Below are 16,995 nucleotides of genomic sequence, written 5' to 3' on the forward strand. Positions count from 1 at the left end.
TTTTTACCTAAAAAGGGGGGGCTGTCTTATTTGATGGCCCTGCCTTATCATCGGGGAAACACGGTAGGCATCTTATTTGTTACGTGTTGAAAAAAATAAAAAAAGAAAGACAAGATATCTCAGTGCTAGCTTTTTAATTTATTTCAACAGTAGAATGGTAAATGCTGGAAAAGCTTTTGATCTGTCATTCATTTGTGGTTTACAAACCTTTTTCCCCTTTTTACTAACCCAGGAAGTAAATAGCATATTACAAGAAAGACAGCTACTAGATGATACGGTAGAAACGTTAAATGACTACTTTATTTTTCTTTCATTCTGAACACCAGTCTAAACATAGTCTTTTTGGAGAATCAATGGTAAATGAAAATTACTGGCCGCAGTGATGACCACATTCAAAAATTCTCTTGTCAAAAGTGTGAGTAAGTTTTGGCAAACAGTAATTTTAAAGGTTCAGTCTATTTAGAACTGATATTTTAGTTTTGGTAGGTAGTCTGCTATTACCAGTCACTCGGGTCCATAGATTTCTTGGGTACTCCAACAAGATCTTGCTAGATTTTAGCTCCCACCTACTTTTCAATTCTCCTACTGTTTCTTTTGTATTAAAACCAATCCAGGTATGCAGACCCAGGTACTGGACTGGCCTTTTAAAATACATTAATATTCAGGAATTGTGTTTTTTGCCTAAAGGCCTTTAATATCCAGGACCAGCATCTTAAATTCCTAACAGATATGGAGAACTGCTACATACACTTTAGTCAATATACTTTTTCATTTTTATTTTTAGGATCAGCATTTACTGAAATTCTCATGTGTAATCTCACAAAATAAAAAAAAATAAAAAAATCAGCCTGCAACATTTGAAGAAAACAAATCTAGTCATATATTAACTATCCAGTCAACCTTGGCTAATGTTTCCTCTAGTTACATTCCCTGATATATGAAAACTGTAATTAACACTTAAAGGGCCCTTAAATGAAACATAAAACTCCTGCTTAATACTAAACAGCCTAAATGCACAACAAATGTTATATAATTATAGCATCCTATTTAATATAAATATATATAAATATTTGCAGTTTCCTTCCATTCTTCTGAATATCCCCCTTTATAAGAGATGAAGCAAAATCCTGGTAAAATCTTTTCCTTTCACCTTCAGGTTTCTATTGGTTAATAACACTATGGGGTCTGTTTATAGAACAGGGGATTTGACGTTTCATCAAGCATTATCTGGTGGGAATCCTCCAAGTCCATGTTTGTCAATGGCAGTATCTGATTCCCATCAGGAAGGTAATGTCAAATTCCCTGTTTTATAAATAGGGTCCTAAGTATTATAAAAGTATCTTGAAAAAGGGTTTGCCTACTGATGAGAGGTAAAGGGAAGTTGTTTTCCTTTGGACCCCTACTTGGACACCGTTTGAGAATTTCTTGGTCAAACAGGAGCCTTTAGATGTACATAAAAAAATGTATAAATGGGAATGTCTTGGTGTCCCAAAGCAACAAACTAAACATACAATACATAGGTTTTGTTTTCTTTATTTTATTAAATGTTCACACCTGCTATAGGGCCAGTCTTAGAATCACCATCTACTGAGTTAATGATCGGGAAAAAGGCAAGCAGGCTCAAGACTTCCAGATTGCTTTATAGGTTGGCTTTACAAAACAAAAAAAAAAAAAAAACAAGCAATGGACACTCCCATAATTTAATCATTTCTGCTTTTTCTTAAGCAAGTGTAACATGTAAAGTGAAAGTTCAGGAAGCGCTTTACATGTACCCAAATACCAAAAAGTTTTCTTAAGGGCTACTGTAGATAGTAGTTTGTAGTCTGTTCAATTTGGGATGTGGCCTTGGTAATCATCACTCTAAAGGGGTCTTATCTATATTGCTACTGTAGATAGTATACTAAAAGTAAAAAAAAAAAAAAAAAAAAAAAAAAAACTTATACCTGCTGTACTATATATGGTAGCTTGTCTCCTGTGGGCAAAACAGCTAAAAATATGGGTCAGCAAGGGAAGTGGCTGCAACTACCATATATATACAGTGAGGGAAAGAAGTATTCGATCCCCTGATGATTTTGTATGTTTGCCCTCTGACAAAGAAATGACCAGTCTATATTTTGTAATGGTAGGTTTATTGTAGCTGTTAAAAGACAGAATAACAACAAAAGAACCCTAAAAAACCCAATCCTCAAAATTCAGAGCATGATGGGCCTTGTAATGAGTGAAATAAGTATTTGATCCCCTATCAAGCAATAAGATTTCAGGTTCCCAGGTGTCTTCACTGTATGCAGGTAACGAGCTGAGATTAGGAGCACCCTCTGTATGGGAGTGATCCTAATCCAAGCTTGATACAGTACCTGTATAAAAGACACCTGTCCACAGAAGCAATCAATCAATCAGATTCCAAACTAGCCACCCTGGCCAGGACCAAAGAGCTGTCCAAGGATGTCAGGGACAAGATTGTAGTCATAAACAAGGCTGGACTGGGCTACAAGACTATTGCCAACCAGCTTGGTGAGAAGGTGACAACAGCTGGTGTGATAATTAGCAAATGGAAGAAACAGAATAATGCAAGATCTCCCCTTGTGGAGTTGCAATGATCAGGAGAACGGTGACGAAGCTACCCAGAACTACAGGGGGGAACTTGTCAGTCAATGATCTCTGGGCAACTGGGACCAAAGTCACCAAGAAAACAATTGGTAACACATTGTGCTGTGAAGGCCTGAAACCATGCAGAGCCCGCAAGGTCCCCCTGCTCAAGACAGCACATGTACAGGCGCTTCTGCAATTTGCCAATGAACATCTGAATGATCCAGAGGAGAACTTGGTGAAAGTGTTGTGGCCAGATGAGACCAAAATTGAGCTCTTTGGCATCAACTCAACTCGCCGTGTTTGGAGGAGGAAGAATGGTGCCTATGACCCCAAGAACACCATCCCCAACGTCAAACATGGAGGTGGACATTTTATGCTTTGGGGGTGTTTTTCTGCTAAGGGGACAGGACACCTTCACCGCATCGAAGGGACAATAGATGGGGCCATGTACCATCAAATCTTGGGTGAGCACCTTCTTTCCCTCAGCCAGGGCATGGAAAATGGGTCGTGGATGGGTATTCCAGCATGACAATGACCAATAAAACACGGCCAAGGCAACAAAGGAGTGGCTCAAGAAGAAGCACATGAAGGTCCTGGAGTGGCCTAGCCCATAGATAGAAAATCTGTTGTGGGAGAGTTGCCAAACATCAGCCTCGAAACCTTACTTGACTTGGAGAGGATCTGCAAAGAGGAGTGGGACAAAATTCCTACTGAGATGTGTGCAAATCTGGTAGCCAACTACAAGAAACGTCTGACCTCTGACTGCCAACGAGGGGTTTGCCACCAAGTACTAAGTCATCTTTTGCGAAGGGATCAAATACTTATGTCACTCATTACAATGCACATCAAGTTCTGACTTTTGAGCACTGGGTTTTTGAGGGTTCATTTGTTGTTATTCTGACTCTCACTCCTACAATAAACCTACGATTACAATTATAGACTGGTCACTTTACAAATGTACTCTGCCAACATGCCATATAGAGAAAATTAGATTTATTTTCTTTCATAACAAGATTTAACTACAATAAAAAAAAAACATACACATGGAACAGAGGGTATTCCTGTCCACATGCTGCTCCTGATTTATGTTATCATTTAGACTCTGTCTATTATAATTTTAGTGTGTGAAACATTTTTATACGTGTTCATTCAAAAGCACCCACATAACAAATCTTTACCACACACGCTACAAAAATTCATCCAGGAACAATCCACACAGAAAATCAATTGTGCTTCTTACAACAATGAGAAGGGCGTAACTGGTGCCTATTCTTCACAAATTGCAGAAATATTCTGAACAGACTCAGAGATGTTTCACAAAGACTAATGAAAGAACAGTTTTCAGCTGGCGCTTTTCAGGAATTTTAGTGCTTATAAAAGAACTGAGTACTAAGATTGTGGACTATTTTTTAAATGAATTACCATATAATCAAAAGGGGTTAAAAACACATTAAAAGGTATTTTCCAATATATGTTAATTCTAACTGCATATATGTTGTCTTTTCTGTCACTATAACTCCCAGTTAGTTGCTAGGCAACCTGAATTTTCACATATACTTGTGGGGGTTCCACAAAACCTTGGAACACCCTTTGACTACCATATCTCTCAAGTGACCGTACTATATCAGCAATCTAAATGGTCACTAATTAGGATATTGTGTTAGAAAAAAAAATACCTACTTTCCTCAATAGGGTTGGTTCTACTGAAATTAAATGCTTAAGGCTACGTACACACGTGCAATCATTATCGTTGGAAACGACTGACAAACGACCGATTGCCCAATAATCGTTAACAAAAAAAGTGCACAAGGACTGACCAACGCCGCAGATGAACGAGGATTGTCGCTGGAAACAAACGACCATCCCAGCGGGTCTAATCTGATGAGTGACGATCGTTCACCTTCTATTGTGTGTACGGTTGTTCAGTGATGGTTCTGCAGTACACTTTCTCCGGAACACGTCACTTCCTGCATCGCTCAAACGATCATATCTAGCGTGTGTACACTATTGGTGGATTATATTTGAACGATCGTATTGTTACATGTACAGAATTGTGCACTATACGATTGTTTAAAATAATTGTGCATAATCATTAGTCGTTCGTTTTCTAATGATAATTATTGCAAGTGTGTACCTAGCTTTAGTCTAATCACCCACTAAATCTGATGAGACAAGTTTTTACCTACAAAGGGTGCAGACAAGGCAGATGATCAGGGGCCCATATCATTTTTTTTCTATGCTGCATACAATACAACAGAATACTACTTGCTTGGATCCATCCAGATGTGTATTAGTGAATGTGGTAAGTGGTTCTACGTTGTCATCAGGTATGCCTAAAATGACCCTAACGCATAGCAAACCATACGTTTGAAGATTCCTGTACAGAAGGGTCATTTTATAATGCATGGATATTGCCCAGAGCCCAAAGGAAATGGATGGGAGAGCACAGTCACATAATCACCGTGTCACTGCATAATCACATTAACTGCTCCAAGTTTAAAATCTGAAATCAAACACGACTTATCATGGTAGATCTTCAAGTATCTGAATGTAGCGGGAAGGGATCCCTGCTTTTCTAAGTCCGGTTACATCTGCTTTAAACTATATAGGCTCCCAAATTGGGACACACATAGCTCTATAATTAAAGATAGGGCAAGAAAATAAGAAGACTTTTGAAGAATAAAAGATGTTGCTGAACAAAGGATGCATTATATATATGTTGATTTATGTGAACATAACTTTCTGTAGCTGTTTTTATGAATGGAAGTTCCTTTTAAAACTAGAGACTTGACCACTGAACAGCTTCTACATTTTAGGTGTAAATATAAATTCTTATTAGTTTAGGTTTTGAGGACAGTTTTGAGTTTCTTTCAAGTTCATAATGTGGTCTGAATCCCTATTTGTTACATTACCCTACTCATAAAGAAGTGTTTTACTTCCCCCATCCTCCTAGATTGTAAGCTCTTTGGGGTCCTCTCCACCTTCGTCACTATCTGTATTTGTCTGTCATTTCCAACCTCTATTTAATGTACATCACTTTGTACTATGTTTGGTGCTGTATAAATCCTGTTTATTATTATTATTATTATTATTATTATTATTAATAATAAACAGGATTTATATAGCGCCAACATATTACGCAGCGCTGTACATTAAATATTATTAGTAATAATAATAATACCAGAACCTTTTTCAAGGAGTATAAAAATACTTGTTACAGGAGATGTTATATTCCATAAAAAAAAACAATTGAATTTAATTGCAATTGCTCATATAATAGTCAGCAAAAAGAGAAGAAATATTGTATTGTTTATTGGCATATTTTAGGTACTTCATATCAATCTCCTTATATCCAATTTGAAAATGAAACATTATTGTTTCACAAGGCAGGTTTATCTTTCTAAATCCAAGGATAAAGCAAACAGATTAGGAATTTTATGAACATGGTAAATTTACCTGGCATGTTTTTAGTATATTTTACAGGAGCGGTGTCCTGGAACTGACCCAGGCAGGGAACCTGTCAAACTGTCACCGTCAACCATGATGAGCAAAGACCTAGATGATTATACGGGTTGCCTGGTAACGGCGCAAATTGTAGTGGAAGAAAGCTAAAGAAACCACAAATTGAATGCCTCAAAAAGATTTACAGGATTCTGTCTGGATCTATACTGTAAAACTCTAAGACCTAAATAATATCTGCAAGGCAACCAAATAGTGAGAAGAATTATAATTCCATATTAAAATGTCACTATATACCTAATGTTAGGCTACACCAAACTCTAGCGTACCCATGGACCCCCTGGACAGAAACACCAAATGTAAATTATTTGTATGTATCTTTATTTTTTATATTTCTAGCCACTCAGGCTGAAAATTCTAGTTGTAAACCCATCACACCAATACTTTGTGGCAATGTTTTTTGAATCACTGACCCAGTTGATAGAGATAAGGAATCCAAACATTTTTCTGATGCAAATATTCTATGGATAAGAGACATCCAGGTAACTAGAACATTTAGAATGAGGTCTGCAATAACACCGTTTTACTGTCCACTTTAAGAATATTTCCTGCATCTCACAAAACAATGTAGGCTTTGTTGTAGAAGCCTGCTGTTCTGCGATAAGGCCAATTGCTAAAATAAAGCTAAAGAGGTACAAATGTTGTTGGGAATCTATTAGAGGATTCTATTAGAAACTGACCTGAATTTAGTTAGCAGCACAGATGAGCAACTAACATGCTGTTCAAAGCCCTCCTGTGCTGAAATATATTTTTATTGCCTTGCCAAATAAAAGCTTTAGATAAACTTGCTTCGACTGTTCCTTAACATCCCTGTTTTGTGCATGGTATAGCATTACCAAGCCTGTCCCTTTTATATAATGTACATTTAAGGAATACATAAGGTTACATGGGGATTTTGGATAGCTGCCTATAGTCTAGCTTTAAAACCCAACTGCTTGGGCTGCATGCTACCCATACCCCCAACCCTCCCCGTGGAACACCCTCACCCTTTGAGGCCCACAAGCAGTATGTTCTTTTGGTATTTGCACTTTTTAAGGTCACCTGGCTAGTCACACAACATACTGTGCCCTGCATTTTTGGCCTTCTTTTGTCATTGGGTGGTCCTAAATTATGCACAAAGCACCATATGCACCCAGGCCATGATGCCTGAACCCACAGACTTTCCTCAGTCCACATGGTTAACTGACAGGACATTGTTCAGACAAGAAAACTCCTGAAAACAGCTTCAGATTGAAGGCATATATTACAGCAATTTCACTCTTTTTGAAAGAACTGTAATGACATAAAAAAGCATGGAGTTGAATTGTAAAGTAAACCTTTATTAGGACCTCAGTAGCTGCTATTGCTGACCTCCTTTTATATATTCTAATTCCTTGGTGGTTATGCTGACCCACTTGTGTCGTGCTTCTGCCAGAAAGGTTTTCTTTAAACTTTCACTTGGAGTCAGGTACTACAGCATAGAGGACCTAGAATCAGCTGAAACAAAGTGATTTTATTGACACTAATGTAATTAAAAAAGGATATATTGTCTCTTTAAAGGTTGCTTGAGAACAATACACACATTTGCAGATAACCTGCCTATATGGTCACTCCTACTATTTTACTTGGGCAGCATCCAGCTAATTAGTCCCAGGTGACTGCATCACATAGGCAATAATCTTGCAAGCTCTTAACTACAAATATCTTGATATGAAACTTGGTGCAGTGGCTGTGAACACTGACATTATTCTAACATTCTAGTAAATCTGTGCATAGCTGTATAATAAATGATAATGGAAAATAGCAAATCTAGTACAATGCTGTGGACCCTTGGAGAGCTAAATCCTAAAATGTTAGCTGTGTAAAATGTTTTGAAAGGGTCCGTCCTTCAACACAGATAGTCCTGATGGAGCTTTTCTTTAACCATTTAGGCAAAAGGGCCACCAACTATATGTGCTTGTTGCACATACCATTCCTAACAATGGGCATTAATATACAGTTGTCTACCTATACCAGCCTCTATACCTGTGTTTCCCAACCCTAGGGCTCCTCCAGAGTTTGCTAGAGTTCCTTGAACAATGAGCAATGTTTACCTTTCAGGTCAGTTTAACATACACCAATGACCTTTTTGGTTACCTGCATGGGTGACATTCTTTCCACTGGCCAGAAATATAAGAAGCATTGTTCCCAATGACCACCAAGCTAATGTACTGTGAGCCGTGGATATAATATTTGAAATAGGAGTTCCCTAAGACCTAAAGATCATTTCAAGGGTACCCCTCTGTAAGCGGTTGTCTTTCAACTCAAACCATGTTTTTGTGGAGTTGGTTTTATTCTTTGCCAAATGTTTGCCACAATGATATAAGCGAAAAATTGTCTAAAATGTCTTAAAATAAAAAGCACAGCATATTTAACACAAAGGCCACCAAACCTGTAAACAGAAAACCTCTTTATTTTACATGTTTTGTTTTTTTTGCTGTTTTGACCCTATACAAAGGTCACTAAGAAGCAAACAAATCTTTCTGCTTTCATTCTTACAAAAGTCAGTTGCAACTGAATGAAAAAAAAAAAAAAAAAAAACACATGCCTACTGCCTAATCTAATTCACAGTTTTTCCTTCATCCCCCCGCTAGGTTCTACAAATGCCTCCTCTCAGTAAGGTCCCCTGGTATAGTGCAGCTTTCTATTCTGGTGGGGCAACAATGCTGCAGTGCTTTGCTTACTTGCTATAAGCAGTCACTGTTGATTCACAAACATATAGCTTGTAAAATCAGTAACTATCAAATGAAAGTGGATTTGACATACTCAGAGAAAATTAATTAGGTTAATTTTTTGCTTACTTTATGAACCTTTCACACCACATATAAGCCGTTACAGGTGTACGTTAACAAATTTTGTTGTTCTCTTTTTACAGAAGGTTACTCTCCTGTCGAAATGACATTGAGCTTATGCAATTCTAGATGAAGATGGAGTTTGGACAGGTTAATTTTCAATGCACATCTGGCAAACACAATGAATCTGTGTTCCCTACAGAAGGGCTATGATGCAGGTGATTCATTTATCAATGCAATAAAGACATTTCAGAGATTCTTTCCACACAGTGACAACAAGGTCACCCCATCATCAGCCAAACAATGTTCCAGAACAATGTGCTCCTTTAAAGATCACTACTGCTAAATAATCCAAGTGCTATTTATACCTGCTAAATATTCATTTTTATGCTAATGAAAGGAGACATTTTACTCTGAATGCATAAATTCTGAGCAGCTATAGGAAAAGCTTGATCAAATACTTAGCACACTCTGTTATGCAAATTGTTTTAGTAAACTATACAATAATCAACAACTAGCTGGACAAAGAACCGCTGGATTAGGGTTTCTTGGTACCAAGATTTTAGCAAGATAATCCAGCGGTGTAGTGGTGAGAAGTTTGATAGTATTGGTGTTTCACAATGAAAGCTCCTAGTTTTAGGAGCTATTTTGATGTTAGTATCTAGTTTAAGGGTAAGTTAGTCTCACTTTAAAGTTCAAGCCTCTACCACTAATAAACACTTTTAAGCTGCGTACACACGTCAGATTTTTATTGCCCGATAATCGGCATCGGCCAAATATCGGGCCAAAATCTGCCGTGTGTACAGTCGGTGTCGTCCATCGTCCAAACAACCGTCCTGCCGGATCCACGGACGATGGACGACAACCGATCCTAATGAAAGGGAAGGGGGAGAGCGCGCAGCAGGGTGCCGCTCCGTCGCTCCCCTCTCCATAGAGCAATAACGGCGTCGTGAAAGATCCTTTCCAACGACAAAAATTGCACGTGTGTACGCAGCTTTAGTCAGTGCATCTCCCACTAGGCTATGTGGTTCCTCATGTTGACCCCTTTGTCATTACTGTGGGACAATATTCTACACATGTTCAACACTGGTTAACATCAGCTTGTGAAAATATACAAGAGAGAGAAGATTTTACTCATCATCCACCAGGCAAAAATCCTTCTTCTTTTACTAGTTTAGATAGACTATCAGAGTCACCTTAAATCTTATGTTTAGGATAAATAGTATTTTAAACAGGTTATAGAATACCAATAGCCAAAACATTTAGGTTTTGCATAGGCTGGGGTATGATTTGAACCTCTGTCAGATTTTTATTGCAGCCTGCGTATTTACTGGGGATCTTCACCAATATTCTACTGAGGATAATATGGTTGGCATTGGAACAGGAAAAGAAAGCAAAGTTTCTAATACGGAAACATGTTCAAATTTTCTATTGTAGATCAACTTTTACATAAAAGGTTTTAAATGCTATGGTTTGAATGTGAGAAGGGTTTCGTGTTAGCTTCTGGCAACCTTTCTATTGAGCTATTTAGGAAACAGTAATGCTTGGCTTGAAAATGCTTGCATTTGTCAACAGCCACGAGTCAAAAACTATCAGCACTGCAAACTAATGGGTTGCACAAAATATGATAAAAGTTCACAGTTGGAAATTAGATATATAAACCACTACACATAAAACCTGAATGGTCACAAGACACATGCAAAGTGGCTGCTAAAGAGCAGTCACATAACCAATAATAACTGGCTGCTAAAGAGAGTTTAATTAAACATCTACACATTGCAGCTGAAGAGCAGAGAGAAACAAGTGAAAGGACTTTCTGAAAAGCATCCTTTTAGTTCGTCAATCAGACTAGAAATTGGTAGTGGCGGTAGAGAAGGGTGCCAGAAGGTAGTAGGTTGACTTGACAGCAAGGCATGTCTGTTGTTTTCAGTGTGAACCTACATACCAAATGAAAACCCCTCCATTGGCTGTAATAACTAATCCGAAACTTGAGTCACTGGTGTGGTATTTGTGTGCCACTTTGATGAAGGGTGCTATACCCTTATGGGCTAGCCCTGAAGTCTTGGGGAGTACTTTGGTCAAGTACTCTCCATTACTGGGAGTCTCTCTTTTGGAGAGCTCCCAGTCTAGTATCTGTTGGGACTGCCTACGCAGTCCCATACAGGAAAGCACCCTGTCTGACTTCGGTCAGACGGGCTAGTAGGTCCGTTCCAACTTCGGCTGGGTGGCCTTAGTACCCAGCCCTCGTCAGAAGCCTCGTCCTGGTGGGTCTGGGGAATCCCGGGTGGCCCTTCCTCTTTAGAGGAGGGATCGCAATAGTACCCCATTAGAGTTTTTTGTGTGGTGTTTTTGCACTTACACTTTTTTTCCAAGCACATGGTTTTTGTTTAGTGGATCACATTTTGCAATCCGAAACTTGCATTTACAATGAAACTTGCATATACAATGAAACAAACAGCTGACAATTTTGCTCCCCCCAGTATATCCAAACCACTTTTTCGCAGATACAGAGTTAAACAGTCCAGTTAGAACACATCCAATTAAACACTAAAAATAATGTACTGTATGTTTAATATTTAAATGTGTTTGGAGCAGACTCGGCGTATGATTGCAGATTTACAAGTTTATTTGGTGGAGGAGAAGATTTTACCTTAAAAACCCTTATCTGTCAGAATCTGCTTCAATCATCTTTTTTTGAATAAACTCAGAAGGTTTAGCCTTGCATTTGCTTAGCGCACACAGCCAAGCAATGGGTATTATCATATTGTATTACACACATAAAAATAAAATAGAAAAAACCTTTATGCCCTTTATCTGTTCCCCAACATATTAGTCTATTTTGGCTTACAATAGTGGTTGCTTTTTTGCAGAGTTAAACACTTCAGAGACTCCACAAACCAATGAAAACATACTCTCATCGTCCCCCAGACTTCCTTTTGGATAACCACCTCCCTTCACCAATGTAGCTATGCTTTAAAAAGACTTGCATGATATACAAAATAATTTATCAGTTACTTTGAACACAGCTGTTAGGATAAAGTGCACCTGTACCAAGCTTTATGTAGCAAAACAGAACTTCCATGTCTCTTAAAGGGCAGCTACTGTGGCTGTACCTTTAACAAAACTCATACTAGCCTACCCTCCTGAAATACTGTTCTAATAACTTAACAGTGCCTTTCTACAAAAATGTAGACCCTCCATGCAAATCTATGAGGGCTTCCGATGCATACAGAACTAAAGAATGCTGTTGAACAGACTGTAAGCACTGGGGAAAATGAAGGTTGTCCTTCTGGGATAAATAATCAGACAGGGTGGGAGATTTTAGTGTAGATTTCCTTGAGATGCTTTAGGGAGGATGGGTTAGCATTCACTCATTAAAGGCACACTGATATTTTCAAGTAGAAAAACATATACCCAGCTTCCACTTTCTATGCTTTGGTATCTTCCCCAAGCTTTCTCCTTTTTCTGGGGAGGATGCCATGTGCCATATCATCAATCTACAAGACCAAGTTTACAGGCCAGCTGGGAAGGGTCAACATGCAGGCCTGGCTTACAGTACTCCGGGACTCACACAGCATTTCAATACATGAATGGTGTTCTTATTTCATTAAAAATGTACACCCACACATACGCTATACTGTCAATACAATATAGCACCTTCAAATCATTCAATTCATGTATTTTCAATTAAAATTACTATTAATGCTACAGACAAAAAACAGTTAAAGTCTATTTAAACCAGGGGTCAGCAAACTTTTTGTCTACTAGGCCATTTTAGGAGGTCAAGAAGGCACACCAGGCCAGACTCTCTCCCTAGTCCTGGGCTTATGGCTCCGCCCTCAACCAGGAACGCCCCTGAAGGGAAATCCCTCTCCTCCGCAATGCATACGGAGAAGAGGGAAGGCTGCTGAAAGGAAATCCCTCTTCTCTGCAATGCATACGGAGGAAAGGTCCCCTTAATCCGGCGGCAGAAGTGTTAACGCCAGCCATGGTAAATAGTGAAGGGAGGCATAACAAGGAGGCTCAAGACCCGCGAGTTTGCTGACCCCTGCTGGCCAGGATTAGGCTTGAACAACCAGGGGGGCATTAGGCCGGAACGGACTACCGAAAATACATTTTTATTCCTGCCAGAAATGCAGCTTACTATACTGTTGAAATTCACATGATCACCACATACTACTTTGCACAGTTTGCTGTGCCAAATGACACTGGTTTAGAGAACTACTGGACGTTAACAGGCTTACAAATATTAGGAAATTATTCCAGTCTGTACACAGTTCACAAAATGTAAAACCACATATACTATGTGTTCACATGTTGAAGGGCTCCATGCAATCACATTGAACAGAAACTGCAAGTCAATGCAACAAAACTGCAGGATATTAAAAAAAAAATGACTTTGATGGCAACAGGTCCAATTGGCACATAGATTTTGGAAGCATACGGCAGTTTTTTTTTTCGACTCTGAACTTTGCACAAGCAGTCACATACAAGGATAAAGCAAGTTTTATTTGTGAACTTTTTTGCATGCCAAAAATTCAGAAAAGTTGTTCAGCCAGTCTTGAATTTGGGCATCCCTACTGAACAGCATAGCCATATCCTGGATCTTTTGGCTGCACTAGAACTGAGCAACACAGCCTGGTCAAAGACCCATACAAACACATAACAAGCACAAAATAAAGGAGTAGAAGTACAAGCCCTCTAACCTCTTGTCAGTAGGTTTGCCAGAGGCAGATATGACGGTAGATTACAGCACCTACTAGTAGCATTTAAGACGACATTTAGAATGTTATTATAACTAATATATAATTATATAACTACAGAATTTTGTATCTGGAACTATCTACCTGGCAATCAGCTTTAACCATTACATGAGGTTTTATCATTGTTGCAATACCATTCCTATGCTACATATGCCTGATGCTGTGATGATCGCCAAGAACAGTAATCAACCCGATTATTTCATTTGTCCAATTACCATCTGCAGTTCAAGGCACAGTAAACCGCATGAAATTGCATTTGGAATGAATGAACCTCAACAGAGAGATCACCTGATATGCACAACGAATGGAGAGCGAATGGAGATCTCTGAAAGGTCTAACAGTAGTAAAGAGAAAAAAGACAAAATATAATAAATAGTAAAAAATAAACATACAATACTATACAATGATAGGGTCATGAAGTATACGTGTTTTGTAAGAATTTTGGGTATAAGCATAAAATAACAGCCATGTACATGGTCACCACACATCTTGCACTTTTGTTGGGCTGATTTGCCCTTTTCATCAACCCTAGAGATTTCTAAAAGAGTATCTAAAAAGGAAAAGAACCTCATTAAGTTAGTATTGGGGTGACCCCCCAGGATGAACCACCCCTTCCTAGTAACAGTGGACACTACATACACTTTACTGGAATTCTTGTGCCATTTTGATCCATGAATTTACTTTAATCCTTCTAAAATTACCTCCTATTACTCCTTATGTCCGTGTACACATAAAAAATTAGCTGTATGCTATATCCAATGTCCCATGATATATTTATATATTTTTGTTTTCTGCACATGAGCCTATTGCTGTATGTTCAGCACGCATGAACTGCAAAGAAATTAAATGAAAATGCTTCCAAAATATCAAATATGTGACATGTCTATAAAATGCAACTATTAACTGCATGCTATGCTTTATTTGTAATAAATGCATAGGACTAATCTCCACTAGGAAACGCAACTGGTTACTGATCAAACACAGTGCTTACAAGATCTCTGATGAAGGAGAGGATCAGCCAATCAGCTGCTTTTTCCCGAACTCTTATCCCCTCCCTCTTCAGTGGAGATCAGGTGACTAATGCCTCAATATCTAGTCACATGGGATTCCAATGCATCCACTATATATTTTGCTTTATACTATCCCTGCTATCACCTTAGAAGTGAATGGTAAGCAGTGTCTTTTTTTAATTTAGTTCTTCCTATAATCAAATAAAAGTAATTTTTAATGTATTCTTGGCTCAAATTAGTGCACTGACATCACAATTTAGTGTTAATGATATGGGAACAGAATTAGAAAAATATATCAGATTCCTTGTTACATTAGTAAGCTGACTTTCTGCTATGGTCAATCTCCATTTTTACTCAGGTTTGTATAAACCAGCCCCATGACATTAAGATGCATGTTAACCTAGTGAAATATCCTCCTGAGCTTGTGGTGAAACATTGCCAATGTGCACAAAGGCGTGCTAATTCAAGTCAACTGAATCGGAGAAGATATTTATGTCGGCTGAACTCCTGGGAACTGAAGCTGGGTAAGAATGGGCATTGCTTTTACAGTTCCTACACAGAAGCTGCACGCTAGGAGGCGAAGAAGAATCTAAAAGGGTCTCAGACATTATTCAGAGGAATAAAAGAGCTTTTATTCTGTAAGAAGAGAACTCTTAGCATTGTCTGGGCAGGTAACCAGATAGCTGTGCATTGTTTCTCAAGGTACAGAGAGGCAAGGGCTGACTCCACTTCTGTGCTGGGAACATCAGCCTAATTTGGTGCCTCTGTGGATCACTATTCAAAGCTGTACTACTAATTTTACACACAAGTGACCTATTTCTACAATAAAATAAACTCCCTGTTCCTGGCTAACCTTGTAGATCAGCTACGTTGTCCTCCAGCTGCTGAAAATCTAAAAGTCCCAGGCTGTCCTGTCAGTTGAAACTGATCTACAACAAATAAATTGATCAGATTCACCAAGGTAAATATTGCAGTTATGGGGGACTAATCACACAGGAACACAAAAAAGCAAAATCTACAATAAAATTCTCAGCACCTAAAATATAAATTGTGGTCTCATTTTTTTCTGCTGAAGCAAAACTTTTCATGCTTCTGTGACATTCTGTATAATAAAACTTAAAAAATTACAGCAGGAACTTCAGTGTGACTATATCATTCCCTGATAGAAATGGGTCAATGAACATGTCCCCATTTAACTAAAACTGAAATAGGTAAACAGACCTTTTAAATTAGAATGATCAGTAGCCACAATTATTTATAGAAAACTTACCAATATTCTCACTGACCAGGCATGCATCAGAAAATGACAGTCCACAGATCCAGTGTCAGAAAAGAGGGGTCATATACCAAAAAAAACAGTCCTGGGGTGATCAGAGATGAGGGTAGTCACAACACAGAGAAGGTTTGGGGTCTCCAGAGTTTAGAGAAAGAGAGAGGTCCTGCAGGGTTGTAACAGCTGTGAATTGGGGTATCCTCAACAGGCAGTTTTAGGATATCTCTGTACCCTGTAAAGGGTGGCTATCCTCAAAGTGGCAGTTGGGGGGGTTAGAGTTCCTTATGGTTGAGGTATAAGGACTAGAGTCCCCAGATACAAGGAAGTTGCCTGTCTTCACTGCATGCGATTCTCGCAGCTGATTGCTCCCAGTGAAACAGTTCAAGCAAGTGGAATCTGAGAGGGAGACCTGAGGAGGGAGGGAGATAATGAGAAGAGGAGGGTAGAGAGGAGGGGACTCTGTGCAGACATCTCTTCTCTCTATCTGGAGATAATTGACTGCTCACCTGGCATACGGGAGAAGACAAGGGGAGGAGGATGAGCTGTAAATTTTCATTCACATCTCAGTCCTATCAATATGCTCTTACTGTCTTATCTGGGAGAATCCAGGGGAACTGAAAACTCCAGAACAAATTTAATGCTGCATTTGTTAGTTCTACTGAAGGACTGCTGCTTGTCCATCTCTGTGGGATCCCATCATATTATGCTGGAGCTGTTATTTTCTAAGAAAAGATTCAGCTAAGAGCAATTTGCCTCTGACCAGAAAACTTGAGTTAATTCAGTATGGCAAAGTGTGGAATGTGAATAGCAACCAATTAGCATCTACTTTTCCCTATTCCGAATCACCTAAAGCAACCATTCACAGGCAGGGATCCTCTAGAACAGGGGTGTCAAACTCAAATGCACAGTGTGCCAAAATTAAAACTTAGCCAAAGTCACAAGCTAAATTTGAAACTGAAATAGCACCGCTACTAAAATTCCTTGTCTATAAAACAGTCCAATGCGGGGCCACGCATATGCAGAGAGGCCGC

The 16,995-nt window shown here is 38.8% G+C and overlaps 1 protein-coding gene across 1 annotated transcript in view; it reads right to left on the reverse strand.

Moving 5' to 3' along the window:
* Positions 1-16,345, reverse strand: part of LOC140337757 (SH3 and multiple ankyrin repeat domains protein 2-like) — a 155,614-nt gene extending 139,269 nt beyond the window's left edge. Inside the window, exon 1 of the mRNA XM_072421556.1 lies at positions 15,962-16,345. The gene's annotated coding sequence lies outside the window, so the exon portion shown is untranslated. The remainder of the gene's footprint in view (positions 1-15,961) is intronic.
* Positions 16,346-16,995: the final 650 nt, after the last annotated feature.

The sequence above is a fragment of the Pyxicephalus adspersus genome, chromosome 9, assembly GCF_032062135.1.
Source record: "Pyxicephalus adspersus chromosome 9, UCB_Pads_2.0, whole genome shotgun sequence".
In the NCBI taxonomy this organism is placed as follows: domain Eukaryota; kingdom Metazoa; phylum Chordata; class Amphibia; order Anura; family Pyxicephalidae; genus Pyxicephalus; species Pyxicephalus adspersus.